General features: G+C 38.7%; 1 protein-coding gene and 1 pseudogene across 2 annotated transcripts in view; one reads left to right on the top strand and one right to left on the bottom strand.

The window, feature by feature from the left end:
• The window catches only part of RNF24 (ring finger protein 24), a gene marked incomplete at both ends in the record, with an annotated part of 80,988 nt that overhangs the window by 47,722 nt on the left and 21,256 nt on the right, over positions 1-12,010 (bottom strand).
• On the top strand, positions 1,405-2,356 carry LOC307063211 (histone RNA hairpin-binding protein-like; annotated as a pseudogene). The gene has a single exon. The product of its transcript is annotated as a histone RNA hairpin-binding protein-like (transcript).

Below are 12,010 nucleotides of genomic sequence, written 5' to 3'. Positions count from 1 at the left end.
ATCAAGACAGTATGGTACTGGCACAAAAACAGAAATATAGATCAATGGAACAGGATAGAAAGCTCAGAGATAAACCCATGCACATATGGTCACCTTATTTTTTATAAAGGAGGCAAGAATATACAATGGAGAAAAGACAGCTTCTTCAATAAGTGGTGCTGTGAAAATTGGACAGCTATATGTAAAAGAATGAAATTAGAACACTCCCTAACACCATACACAAAAAGAAACTCAGAATGGATTAAAGACCTAAATGTAAGGCCAGACACTATCAAACTCTTCAAGGAGAACACAGGCAGAACACTCTATGACATAAATCACAGCAAGATCCTTTCTGACCCACCTCCTACAGAAATGGAAATAAAAACAAAAATAAACAAATGGGACCTAATGAAACTTAAAAGCTTTTGCACAGCAAAGGAAAACCTAAACAAGACCAAAAGACAACCCTCAGAATGGGAGAAAATATTTGCAAATGAAGCTACCGGCAAAGGATTAACCTCCAGAATTTCCAAGCAGCTCATGTAGCTCAATATCAAAAAAAAACCCACAACCCAATCCAAAAATGGGCAGAAGATCTACACAGACCTTTATCCAAAGAAGATATACAGATTGCCAACAAATACATGAAAGGATGCTCAGCATCACTAACCATTAGAAAAATGCAAATCAAAACTACAATGAGATATCATCTCACACCGGTCAGAATGGCCATCATCAAAAAATCTACAAACAATAAATGCTGGAGAGGGTGTGGAGGAAAGGGAACCCTCTTGCACTGTTGATGGGAATGTAAATTGATACAGCCACTATGGAGAACAGCATGGAGGTTCCTTAGAAAACTAAAAATAGAACTACCATACGACCCAGCAATCCCACTACTGGCATATACCCTGAAAACCATAATTGAAAAGGAGTCAGGTACCACAATGTTCATTGCAACTCTATTTACAATAGCCAGGACATGGAAGCAACCTAAGTGCCCATTGAAAGATGAATGGATAAAGAAAATGGATAAAGAAAATATGCTAACACATATATATGCAATCTAAAAAAAAAAAAAAGGTTCTGAAGAACCTAGGGGCAGGACAGGAATAAAGACGCAGACATAGAGAATGGACCTGAGGACACGGGGAGGGGGATGGGTAAGCTAGGGGAAGTGAGAGAGTGGCATGGACATATATACACTACCAAATGTAAAACAGATAGGTAGTGGGAAGCAACTGCATAGCACAGGGAGATCAACTCGGTGTTTGTGACCACCTAGAGGGGTGGGATAGGGAGGGTGGGAGGGAGATGCAAGAAGGAGGAGATATGGGCATGTATGTATATGTATAGCTGATTCACTTTGTTATAAAGCAGAAACTAACACAGCATTGTGAAGCTATTATACTCCAACAAAGATAAAAAACCACCAGTAAAAAAAAAAAACAACAGAGTCCGTCAGCGTCGCGCGGAGAGAAAGTCTCCACTGCCGCCACCGCCACCGCCAGACCCCAGGCCCCCGCGACCCCGCCCGCCGTGTCGCCATGGCCTGCCGGCCGCGAAGTCCCCCGGGTGCGGGACTCGCCGCGACGGCCACGACAGCCAGCCGCCCGCTGCGAGATGGAGCCTGGGACACAAGAGCACGGCCAAGGGGAGGCGCTGGAAGTCCGAGGACGCCGAGGGCCCCACGAGGACGCCGGGCGACCGCAGACCCGATAGCTTTACCACTCCCAAAGGCCCTAAGCCCCATTCTAGATGTTCAGACTGGGCAAGTGCAGTTGAAGAAGATGAAATGAGGACTAGAGTTAACAACGAAATTGCAAGATATAAAAGGAAACTCCTCATAAATGACTTTGGAAGGGAGAGAAAATCATAATCAGGAAATTCGGATTCAAAGGAGTCTATGTCAGCATTGCCAGCTGACTTGGAGACCGATGAAAGTGTCCTGATGAGGAGACAGAAGCAGATCGACTATGGGAAGAACACCATCGCCTACGATTGCTATATTAACGAAGTCCCAAGGCACCTTCGACAGCCTGGCATTCATCCCAAAACCCCCAACAAATTCAAGAAGTATAGTCCACAATCATGGGATCAGCAGATCAAACTCTGGAAGGTGGCTCTGCATTTTTGGAATCCTCCAGCGGAAGAAGGATGTGATTTGCAAGAAATACGTCCTGTTGACCTCGGGGAGATTGAGATGGAATCCGCGGAGAGCAGCTCTGAGTCCCAGACGAGCTCTCAGGATAACTTCGATATGTACTGTGGCACACCCACGAAAGTTAGAAACGTGGACTGCCCGGCAGAGGATGAGTTTGACTTGAAAGCCTGTTTAACTGAACCCTTGAAAGACTTCTCAGCCATGAGCTAAATGGCGCCACCTGGAGGCCACTGGGAGCAGCGCTGCCTCCCCAGGTGGGAGTTGGCCGCCAAGCATGCATCCTGCGTTTGTAACTGGAGGTTTCTGTTAATAGTGTACAGTCTCATGGTGAATTGTTGTTCTTGCCTTATTTTCTTAAGAAACGTTAATTTTATGTATAGGGAGTGTATTCTGCATGTTTTAAACTGTAAATGGAACTAAATCCGAGGAAAATTGAACTTGAAGCAATCTTGCAACAATCTTAATTGCTTAATCTCCCGCATCCTTGAAGTCAACCTGACAAGTGTACCGTAACTGGATTTCCACAGTATTTTAGACATTAAATTGCTACTTGTCAGATGGCTGGTTTGGGTTTAAGCGTATGTTCACTGTGATTTCTTTACTGGTATCTGAGTGAGTGTTCTCATAATCAGATACCTTTAATATCTTTATGGAAAGGGTTAGGGTTTGGGCTGTTTGTCAATATGTCAAGATTGTTTTTTTTTCATCATACAGAGAACTGAATAGTGAGATATTAAATTGAGCTGGTAAATTAATGGGGTTTATGTAAGTTATACAGTCTTAATTTGGTATTTGTAAATAGCACTAAGTAGGCCTTCTACCTATACTGTTTCCAAGAGTTTAGAAAGCAGAAGCATTTAGAAAGAACATTTTTTTTTACAATCAGTTAATTTACCATGTAAAATTGTTGTGAATGATAATGTGTACGGATTTTCTGTTCAAATATTCAATTGTAAACTTCTTGTTAAGACTGTTGTGTTTCTATTGCTTTTGTATGGAATGACATTGCAAAAATAAAAAGGACCTTCTTTAACTATGTTGCCAAAAAAAAAATAGAAAAACCCTTTAATGCAGGTTAGCCAATCCAAAAAAAAACCCCTCATTATCAAAGGTTGTAATTAAAAATTTAATTACGATTTTATTGTTTTTCATCTCAACTATATAACAGAAACTCCGAGATGACAGAATCTGTGATGTTTTGATCATTGTGGCATTCCCAGCAACTAGGATGTGCTGAGAATACATTTATTTTTTATTTTTATTTTATTTTATTTTTTTTGTGGTACGTGGGCCTCTCACTGTTGTGGCCTCTCCCATTGCGGAGCACAGGCTCCAGACACGCAGGCTCAGTGGCCATGGCTCACGGGCCCAGCCGCTCCGCGGCATGTGGGATCCTCCCGGACCGGGGCACGAACCCATGTCCCCTGCATCGGCAGGTGGACTCTCAACCACTGCGCCACCAGGGAAGCCCGAGAATACATTTATTAAATGAAAGATTAAGTAACAATATAAACTTACCAAGTAAATACACGATCAAATGAAAACTTCTCTCAAAAAACACATTTCAAACAAATATCATATATTAATGCACATATGTGGAATCTAGAAAAATGGTATGGATGAACCGGTTTGCAGGGCAGAAATAGAGACACAGATGTAGAGAAGAAACATATGGACACCAAGGGGGGAAAGCGGGGGTGGTGGTGGTGGTGGGATGAATTGGGAGATTGGGATTGACATATATACACTAATATGTATAAAATAGATAACTAATAAGAACCTGCTGTATAAAAAATAAATAAAATTCAAAAAAAACCACCCCAAAACCACATTTCAGTGCCTTATGATATTGTCCCAAAGGCCATGTTCTTGAGGCTCTGCAGAAGCCTTCTTGCAATAATCTAGAAGTTTCAGTTTCCGGTATCTTCCCATCCCCTTTTTTGTTCCTATTAGCTTTTTTGAGATATAATTTATGTACCTAAAATTCATTTTCAGTGTACCTTATTTTAAGTGTAATTCAATGATTTTTGGTAAATTTTGAGTTGTGCAATCATCACCATAATCCACTTTCAGATCATTTTTATCATCCCCAAAAGGAAACTGTACTCATTAGCTGTCATTCCCTATTCCAACCCCCAGCCCGAGGTAACTACTAATCCACTTCGTCTCTAAAGATTTGCCTTTTCTGGACATTTTATGTAAGTGGAATCACAATATATGGTATTTTGTGTCTGGTTTCTTTCATTTAGCATAATGTCTTCAGTGTTCATCCACATTATAGCCTATATTAGTACTTTGTTTCCTTTTATTGACAAATAGTATTCCATTTTATGGATAAACTGTATGTCTTTATTCACTTACCAGTTGACTAGACACTTGGATTGTTTCCATTTTTTGGCTATTATAAATAATAAAGTTATAATAATGCTCAGCTGCTATGAACATTCATGTGAAACTTTTTGTGTGGACATATTTTTTCACTTCTCTTGGGTATATAACTAGGAGTGAAGTTGCTGGGTCATATGGTAACTTAATGTTTAACCTTTTGAGGAACAGCTAGACTGTTTTCTAAAGTGGCTGCACAATTTTACAATCTCAGAGGCAGTGTATGAGGGTTTGAATTTCTCCACATCCTCTCCAAACTTGTTACCTTTTTGATTTCAGCCATCCTAGTGAATGTGAAGTGGTACCTCACTGTGGTTTTTAATTTGCATTTCATTAATGATTAGTGATACTGAGCATCTTTTCATGTGCATACTGGCCATTTGCATACTATCTTTGTTGAAATATTCAAATCCTTTGCCCAATTTTATTTCATTTTAAAAAATATTTAATTTATTTATTTAGTCATTTTTGGCTGCGTTGGGTCTTAGTTGTGGCATGTAGGATCTTTTATTGCGGCATGCGGGCTCTTCGTTGTGGTGCACGGGCTCAAGAGCGCGTGGGCTCTGTAGTTTGCAGCACCACAGGCTTTCTAGTTGAGGTGCGCAGGCTTAGTTGCCCCGTGGCATGTGGGATCTTAGTTCCCCGACCAGGGAATCGAACCCATCTCCCCTGCACTGGAAGGTGGATTCTTTACCACTGGACCACCAGGGAATTCCCTGCCCAATTTAATTTTTTTTGAATTTTTAAATTTTATTTATATTTTTATACAGCAGGTTCTTATTACTTATCTATTTTATACATATTAGTGTATATATGTCAATCCCAATCTCCCAATTCATACCACCACCACCATCCCCCCCAGCCACTTTCCCCCCTTGGCGTCCCTACGTTTGTTCTCTACATCTGTGTCTCTATCTCTGCCCTGCAAACCAGTTCATCTGCACCATTCTTCTAGGTTCCACATATACATGTTAATATATGATATTTGTTTTTCTCTTTCTGACTTACTTCACTCTGTATGACAGTCTTTAGATCCATCCACGTCTCTACAAATGAACCAATTTCGTTCCTTTTTATGGCTGAGTAATATTCCATTGTATATATGTACCACATCTTTTTTATCCATTTGTCTGTCAATGGGCATTTAGGTTGTTTCCATGACCTGGCTACTGTAAATAGTGCTGCAATAAACATTGGGTGCGTGTGTCTATTTGAATTATGGTTTTCTCCAGGTATATGCCCAGTAGTGGGATTGCTGGGTCATATGGTAATTCTAGTTTTAGTTCTTTAAGGAACCTCCATACTGTTCTCCACAGTAGCTGTATCAATTTACATTCCCACCAACAGTGCAAGAGGGTTCCCTTTCATCCACACCCTCTTCAGCATTTGTTGTTTGTAGATTTTCATGATGCCCATTCTAACTGGTGTGAGGTGATACCTCATTGTAGTTTTGATTTGCATTTCTCTAATAATTAGTGATGGTGAGCAGCTTTTCATGTGCTTCTTGGCCATCTGTATGTCTTCTTTGGAGAAATGTCTATTTAGGTCTTCTGTCCATTTTTGGATTGGGTTGTTTGCTTTTTTAATATTGAGCTGCATGAGCTGTTCATATATTTTGGAGATTAATCCTTTGTCCGTTGATTTTCTCCCATTCTGAGGGTTTTCTTTTTGTCTTGTTTGTAGTTTCCTTTGCTTGGCAAAGTTTAAGTTTCATTAGGTCCCACTTGTTTTTTGTTTTTATTTCCATTACTCTAGGAGGTGGATGAAAAAAGATCTTGCTGTGATTTATGTCAAAGAGTGTTCTGCCTATGTTTTCCTCTAAGAGTTTTATAGTGTCTGGCCTTACATTTAGCTCTCTAAATGCAAAAAATAAACTCCATTTTGAGTTTATTTTTGTGTATGGTGTTAGGGAGTGTTCTAATTTCATTCTTTTACATGTAGCTGTCCACTTTTCCCAGCACCACTTATTGAAGAGACTGCTTTTTCTCCATTTTATGGCCTTGCCTCCTTTGTCATAGATTAGTTGACCATAGGTGCTTTCTATTCTGTTCCATTGATCTATATTTCTGTTTCTGTGCCAGTACCATATTGTCTTGATTACTGTAGCTTTGTAGTATAGTCTGAAGTCAGGGAGTCTGATTCCTCCAGCTCCGTTTTTTTTCCCTCAAGACTGTGTTGCCTATTTGGGGTCTTTTGTGCCTCCATACAAATTTTAAGATTTTTTTGTTCTAGTTCTGTAATAAATGCCACTGGTAATTTGATAGGGATTGCATTGATCTGTAGATTGCTTTGGGTAGTACAGTCATTTTCACAATATTGATTCTTCCAATCCAAGAACATGGTATATCTCTCAATCTGTTTGGTTCATCTTTGATCTCTTTCATCAGTGTCTTACAGTTTTATGAGTACAGGTCTTTTACCTCCTAGGTATTCTATTCTTTTTTGGTGCAATGGTGAATGGGATTGTTTCCTTAATTTCTCTTTCTGATCTTTCGTTGTTAGTGTATAGGAATGCAAGAGATTTCTGTCCATTAATTCTGTATCCTGCAACTTTAGCAATTTCATTGATTAGCTCTAGTAGTTTTCTGGTGGCATCTTTAGGATTCTCTATGTATAGTATTATGTCATCTGCAAACAGTGACAGTTTTACTTCTTCTTTTCCAGTTTGGATTGCTTTTCTTTCTTTTTCTTCTCTGATTGCTGTGGCTAGGACTTCCAAAACTATGCCAAATAATAGTGGCGAGAGTGGACATCCTTGTCTTGTTCCTGATCTTAGAGGAAATGCTTTCAGTTTTTCACCATTGAGAATGATGTTTGCTGTGGGTTTGTCATATATGGTCTTTGTTATGTTGTGGTAGGTTCCCTCTATGCCCACTTTCTGGAGAGTTTTTATCATAAATGGGTGTTGAATTTTGTCAAAACCTTTTTCTGCATCTATTGAGATGATCACATGGTTTTTATTCTTCAATTTGTTAATATGGTTTATCACATCGATTGATTTGCATATATTGAAGAATCCTTGCATTCCTGGGATAAATCCCACTTGATCATGGTGTATGATCCTTTTACTGTGTTGTTGGATTCTGTTTGCTAGTATTTTGTTGAGGATTTTTGCATCTATATTCATCAGTGATACTGGTCTGTAATTTTCTTTTTTTGGAGCATCTTTGTCTGGTTTTGGCATCAGGGTGATGGTGGCCTCATAGAATGAGTTTGGGAGTGTCCCTTCCCCTGCAATTTTTTGGAAGAGTTTGAGAAGAATGGTGTTAGCGCTTCTCTAAATGTTTGATAGAATTCACCTGTGAAGCCATCTGGTCCTGGACTTTTGTTCACTGGAAAAGTTTAATCACAGTTTCAATTTCATTACTTGTGATTGGTCTGTTCATATTTTCTATTTCTTCCTGGTTTAGTCTTGGAAGCTTATACCTTTCTAAGAATTTGTCCATTTCTTCCAGGTTGTCCATTTTATTGGCATAGAGTTGCTTGTAGTAGTCTCTTAGGATGCTTTGTATTTCTGTGGTGTCCATTGTAACTTCTCCTTTTTCATATCTAATTTTATTGATATGAGTTCTCTCTTTTTCTTGATGAGTCTGGCTAAAGGTTTATCAATTTTGTTTATCTTCTCAAAGAACCAGCTTTTAATTTTATTGATCTTTGCTATTGTTTTCTTTGTTTCTATTTCATTTATTTCTGCTCTGATCTTTATGATTTCTTTCCTTCTACTAACTTTGGATTTTGTTTGTTCTTCTTTTTCTAGTTCCTTTGGGTGTAAAGTTATATTGTTTATTTGAGATTTTTCTTGTTTCTTGAGGTAGGATTGTATTGCTGTAAACTTCCCTCTTAGAACTGCTTTTGCTGCATCCTATAGGTTTTGGATCGTCGTGTTTTTGTTGTCATTTGTCTCTAGGTATTTTTTGATTTCCTGTTTGATTTCTTCAGTGATCTTTTGGTTATTTAGTAAAGTACTGTCTAGCCTCCATGTGTTTGTGTTTTTTATGTTTTTTTCCCTGTTGCTTTCTAATCTCATAGCGTTGTGGTTGGAAAAGATGCTTGATATGATTTCAATTTTCTTAAAATTTACCGAGGCTTGATTTGTGACCCAAAATGTGATCAATCCTGGAGAATGTTCCATGTGCACCTGAGAAGAAAGTGTAATCTGTTGTTTTTGGATGGAATGTCCTATAAATGTCAATTAAATGTATCTGGTGTATTGTGTCATTTAAAGCTTGTGTTTCCTTATTAATTTTCTGTCTGGATGATCTGTCCATTGGTGTAAGTGGGGTGTTAAAGTCCCCCACTATTATTGTGTTACTGTCAATTCCCTCTTTTATAGCTGTTAGCATTTGCCTTATGTATTGAGGTGTTCCTATCTTGGGTGCATAAATATTTACAATTGTTATATCTTCTTGGATTGATCCCTTGATGATTATGTAGTGTCCTTCTTTGTCTCTTGTAATAGTCTTTATTTTAAAGTCTATTGTGTCTGATATGAGAATTGCTACTCCAGCTTTCTTTCTTTCCTTTTTTTTTTTGCGGTACGCGGGCCTCTCTGTTGTGGCCTCTCCCATTGTGGAGCACAGGCTCTGGACGCGCAGGTTCAGTGGCCATGGCTCACGGGGCTAGACGCTCCGTGGCATGTGGGATTTCCCCGCACCGGGGCACGAACCCGTGTCCCCTGCATCAGTAGGCGGACTCTCAACCACTACGCCACCAGGGAAGCCCAGCTATAAGTTTTTATACAGTAGTTTCATGTAGAAGATTCTTCTATTCTTAGTTTGTTGAGAGTTTTTAATCATAAATGTGAGTCTATTATGTTAATTGGTTTTCTGATGTTAAACTAACCTTGTATAGGTATAAACCTCACTTGGTTAGAATCATTTTTATATGTTCCTAGGATCAGTTTATTAATATTTTGTAGATGATTTAAAAAAATTTATTTATTTATTTATTTATTTATGGCTGCATTGCATCTTCATTGCGGTGCATGGGCTTCTCATTGTCGTGGCTTCTCTGATTGCAGAGCACGGGCTCTAGGCACACACTCTTCAGTAGTTGTGCTCAGTAGTTGTGGCTTGCGGGCTCTAGAGCACAGGCTCAGTAGTTGTGGTACACAGGCTTAATTGCCCATGGCATGTAGGATCTTCCTGGAATAGGGCTCAAACCTGTGTCCCCTGCACTGACAGGTGGACTCTTAACCACTGCACTACCAGCATAGTCCCTGTAGATGATTTTTGAAGCTATAGTCATAAGGGATATTGATCTGTTGGCATGAAGTTGTTCATAGCTCAGGGGTTAGTAAAGTATGACCCATAGCCTATTTTCACATGGCCCCCAAACTAGGAATGGTTTTTAATTTTAAAAGGTGTGTTAAAAAGCAAACAAACAAGACTATATGACAGAAACTATATGTGGCCCTCAAAGCCTAAAATATTTACTATCTGGCCCTTTATAGAGAAAAAAAATTGCTCACTCCTGGTCTAGCTAAAGGCTTCTCAATTTTCTTGTTCTTTTCAAAGAACCACCTTTTGTTTTCATTTGATTGTCTTTCCTCTATGGTTTTTTTGTTTTGTATTTCACTGATTTCTACTCTAATTTTTATTATACTCAGCCTCTACTTGCTTTGGGTTTAGTTTGCTCTTCTTTTTCTAGTTTCTTACAGTGGAAGCTTAGGTTACTGATTTGAATTATTTACTTTTGCCTAATACAGGTATTTACAGCTATAAATGTCTCTCTAGTTTCTGCTTTAACTATGTTCCATTAATTTTTTATAATCATCAATGATCTAATTTTTTGAGCAATGATTTAATGAAAGTAATTTATTAAAGAACAAATTTATAAAAAGTCTAGTAGCAAATGATTATTACAAAAGTGATACCTTTGATTATAAATTTCAAAATTTTGGTTTACCACAACTTCTCAAGAGCATATACCCTACATATGCTTAAAAATTTTGAGGTGAAATTTACGTAACATAAAATTAACCATTTTAAAGTGAGCAAATTCAGTGACATTTACTGCCTTCACAATGCTGTGCAACCACCAACTTTACCTAAGTCCAAAACATTTCATTACTCTAAGTTCAATAAAATCCTGTACCCATGAAGCAGTTACTCCCTAAATCTTCCCTCTCCACAGCCCTGGTAACTGCCAAACTACCTTCTATTACTATGGATTTATCTATTCTGTATATCTCATATACATGGAATCACACAATATAGGACACTTTGTATCTGGCTTTTTTCACTTAGCATATGTTTTTGAGGATCACATCCATGTTGTAGCGCATATCAGTACTTTTTTATGGCTGAGTATATTCCATTATCTGTATATATCACAATTTAAAAAATTAATTTTAATTACTATTTTATATCGGAATATAGTTGATTTACAATGTTGTGTTATTTGCAGGTGTACAGCAAAGTGATTCAGTTATATATATACACACATCTATTTTTTCAGATTCTTTTCCCATATAGGTTATTACAGAATACTGAGTAGCGTTCCCTGTGCTATACAGTAGATCCTGTTGATTATCTTTTTTTTTTTCTTTGTGGTACGCGGGCCTCTCACTGTTGTGGCCTCTCCCATTGTGGAGCACAGGCTCCGGACGCGCAGGCTCAGTGGCCATGGCTCACGGGCCCAGCTGCTCCACGGCATGTGGGATCTTCCTGGACCGGGGCACGAACCCACGTCCCCTGCATCGGCAGGCGGACTCTCAACCACTGCGCCACCAGGGAAGCCCTGATTATCTATTTTATATAGAGTAGTGTGTATATGTTAATCCCAAACTCCTAATTTATCCCTCCCCCTCATTTTTCCCCTTTGCTAGCCATAAGTTTGTTTTTGAAATCTGTGAATCTGTTCTGTTTTGTAAATGAGTTCATTTGTATCATTTTTTTTAGATTCCACATACGAGTGATATCATAGGATATTTGTCTGCCTCTCTCTGATTTACTTCCCTTAGTATGATAATCTCTAAATCCACCCATGTTGCTGCAAACGGTATTTTTCATTTTTACAGCTGAGTAATATTCCACTGTATATATGTACCACATCTTCTTTATCCATCCCTCTGTTGATGGACATGTAGGTTGCTTCCATGTCTTGGTTATTGTAAAAGGTGCTGCAATGAACATTGGGGTGCATGTATCTATTTGAATTATGTTTTTCTCCAGGTATATGCCCAGGAGTGGGATTGCTGGATGATATGTCAGCTCTAGTTTTAGTTTTTTAAGGAACCTCCATACTGTTCTCCATAGTGGTTGTACCAATTTACATTGCCACCAACAGTGTAGGAGGGTTCTCTTTTCTCCACACCCTCTCCAGCATTTATTGTTTGTAGATTTTTTGATGATGGCCATTCTGACTGGTGTGAGGTGATACCTCACTGTAGTTTCGATTTGCATTTCTCTAATAATTAGTGATGTTGAGCATTTTTTCATGTGCTTTTTGGCCACTTGTATGTCTTCTTTGGAGAAA

The sequence above is a fragment of the Hyperoodon ampullatus genome (genome assembly GCF_949752795.1).
Source record: "Hyperoodon ampullatus genome assembly, chromosome: 14".
NCBI lineage: Eukaryota > Metazoa > Chordata > Mammalia > Artiodactyla > Ziphiidae > Hyperoodon > Hyperoodon ampullatus.
This window is presented reverse-complemented; position numbering and strand designations above follow the sequence as displayed.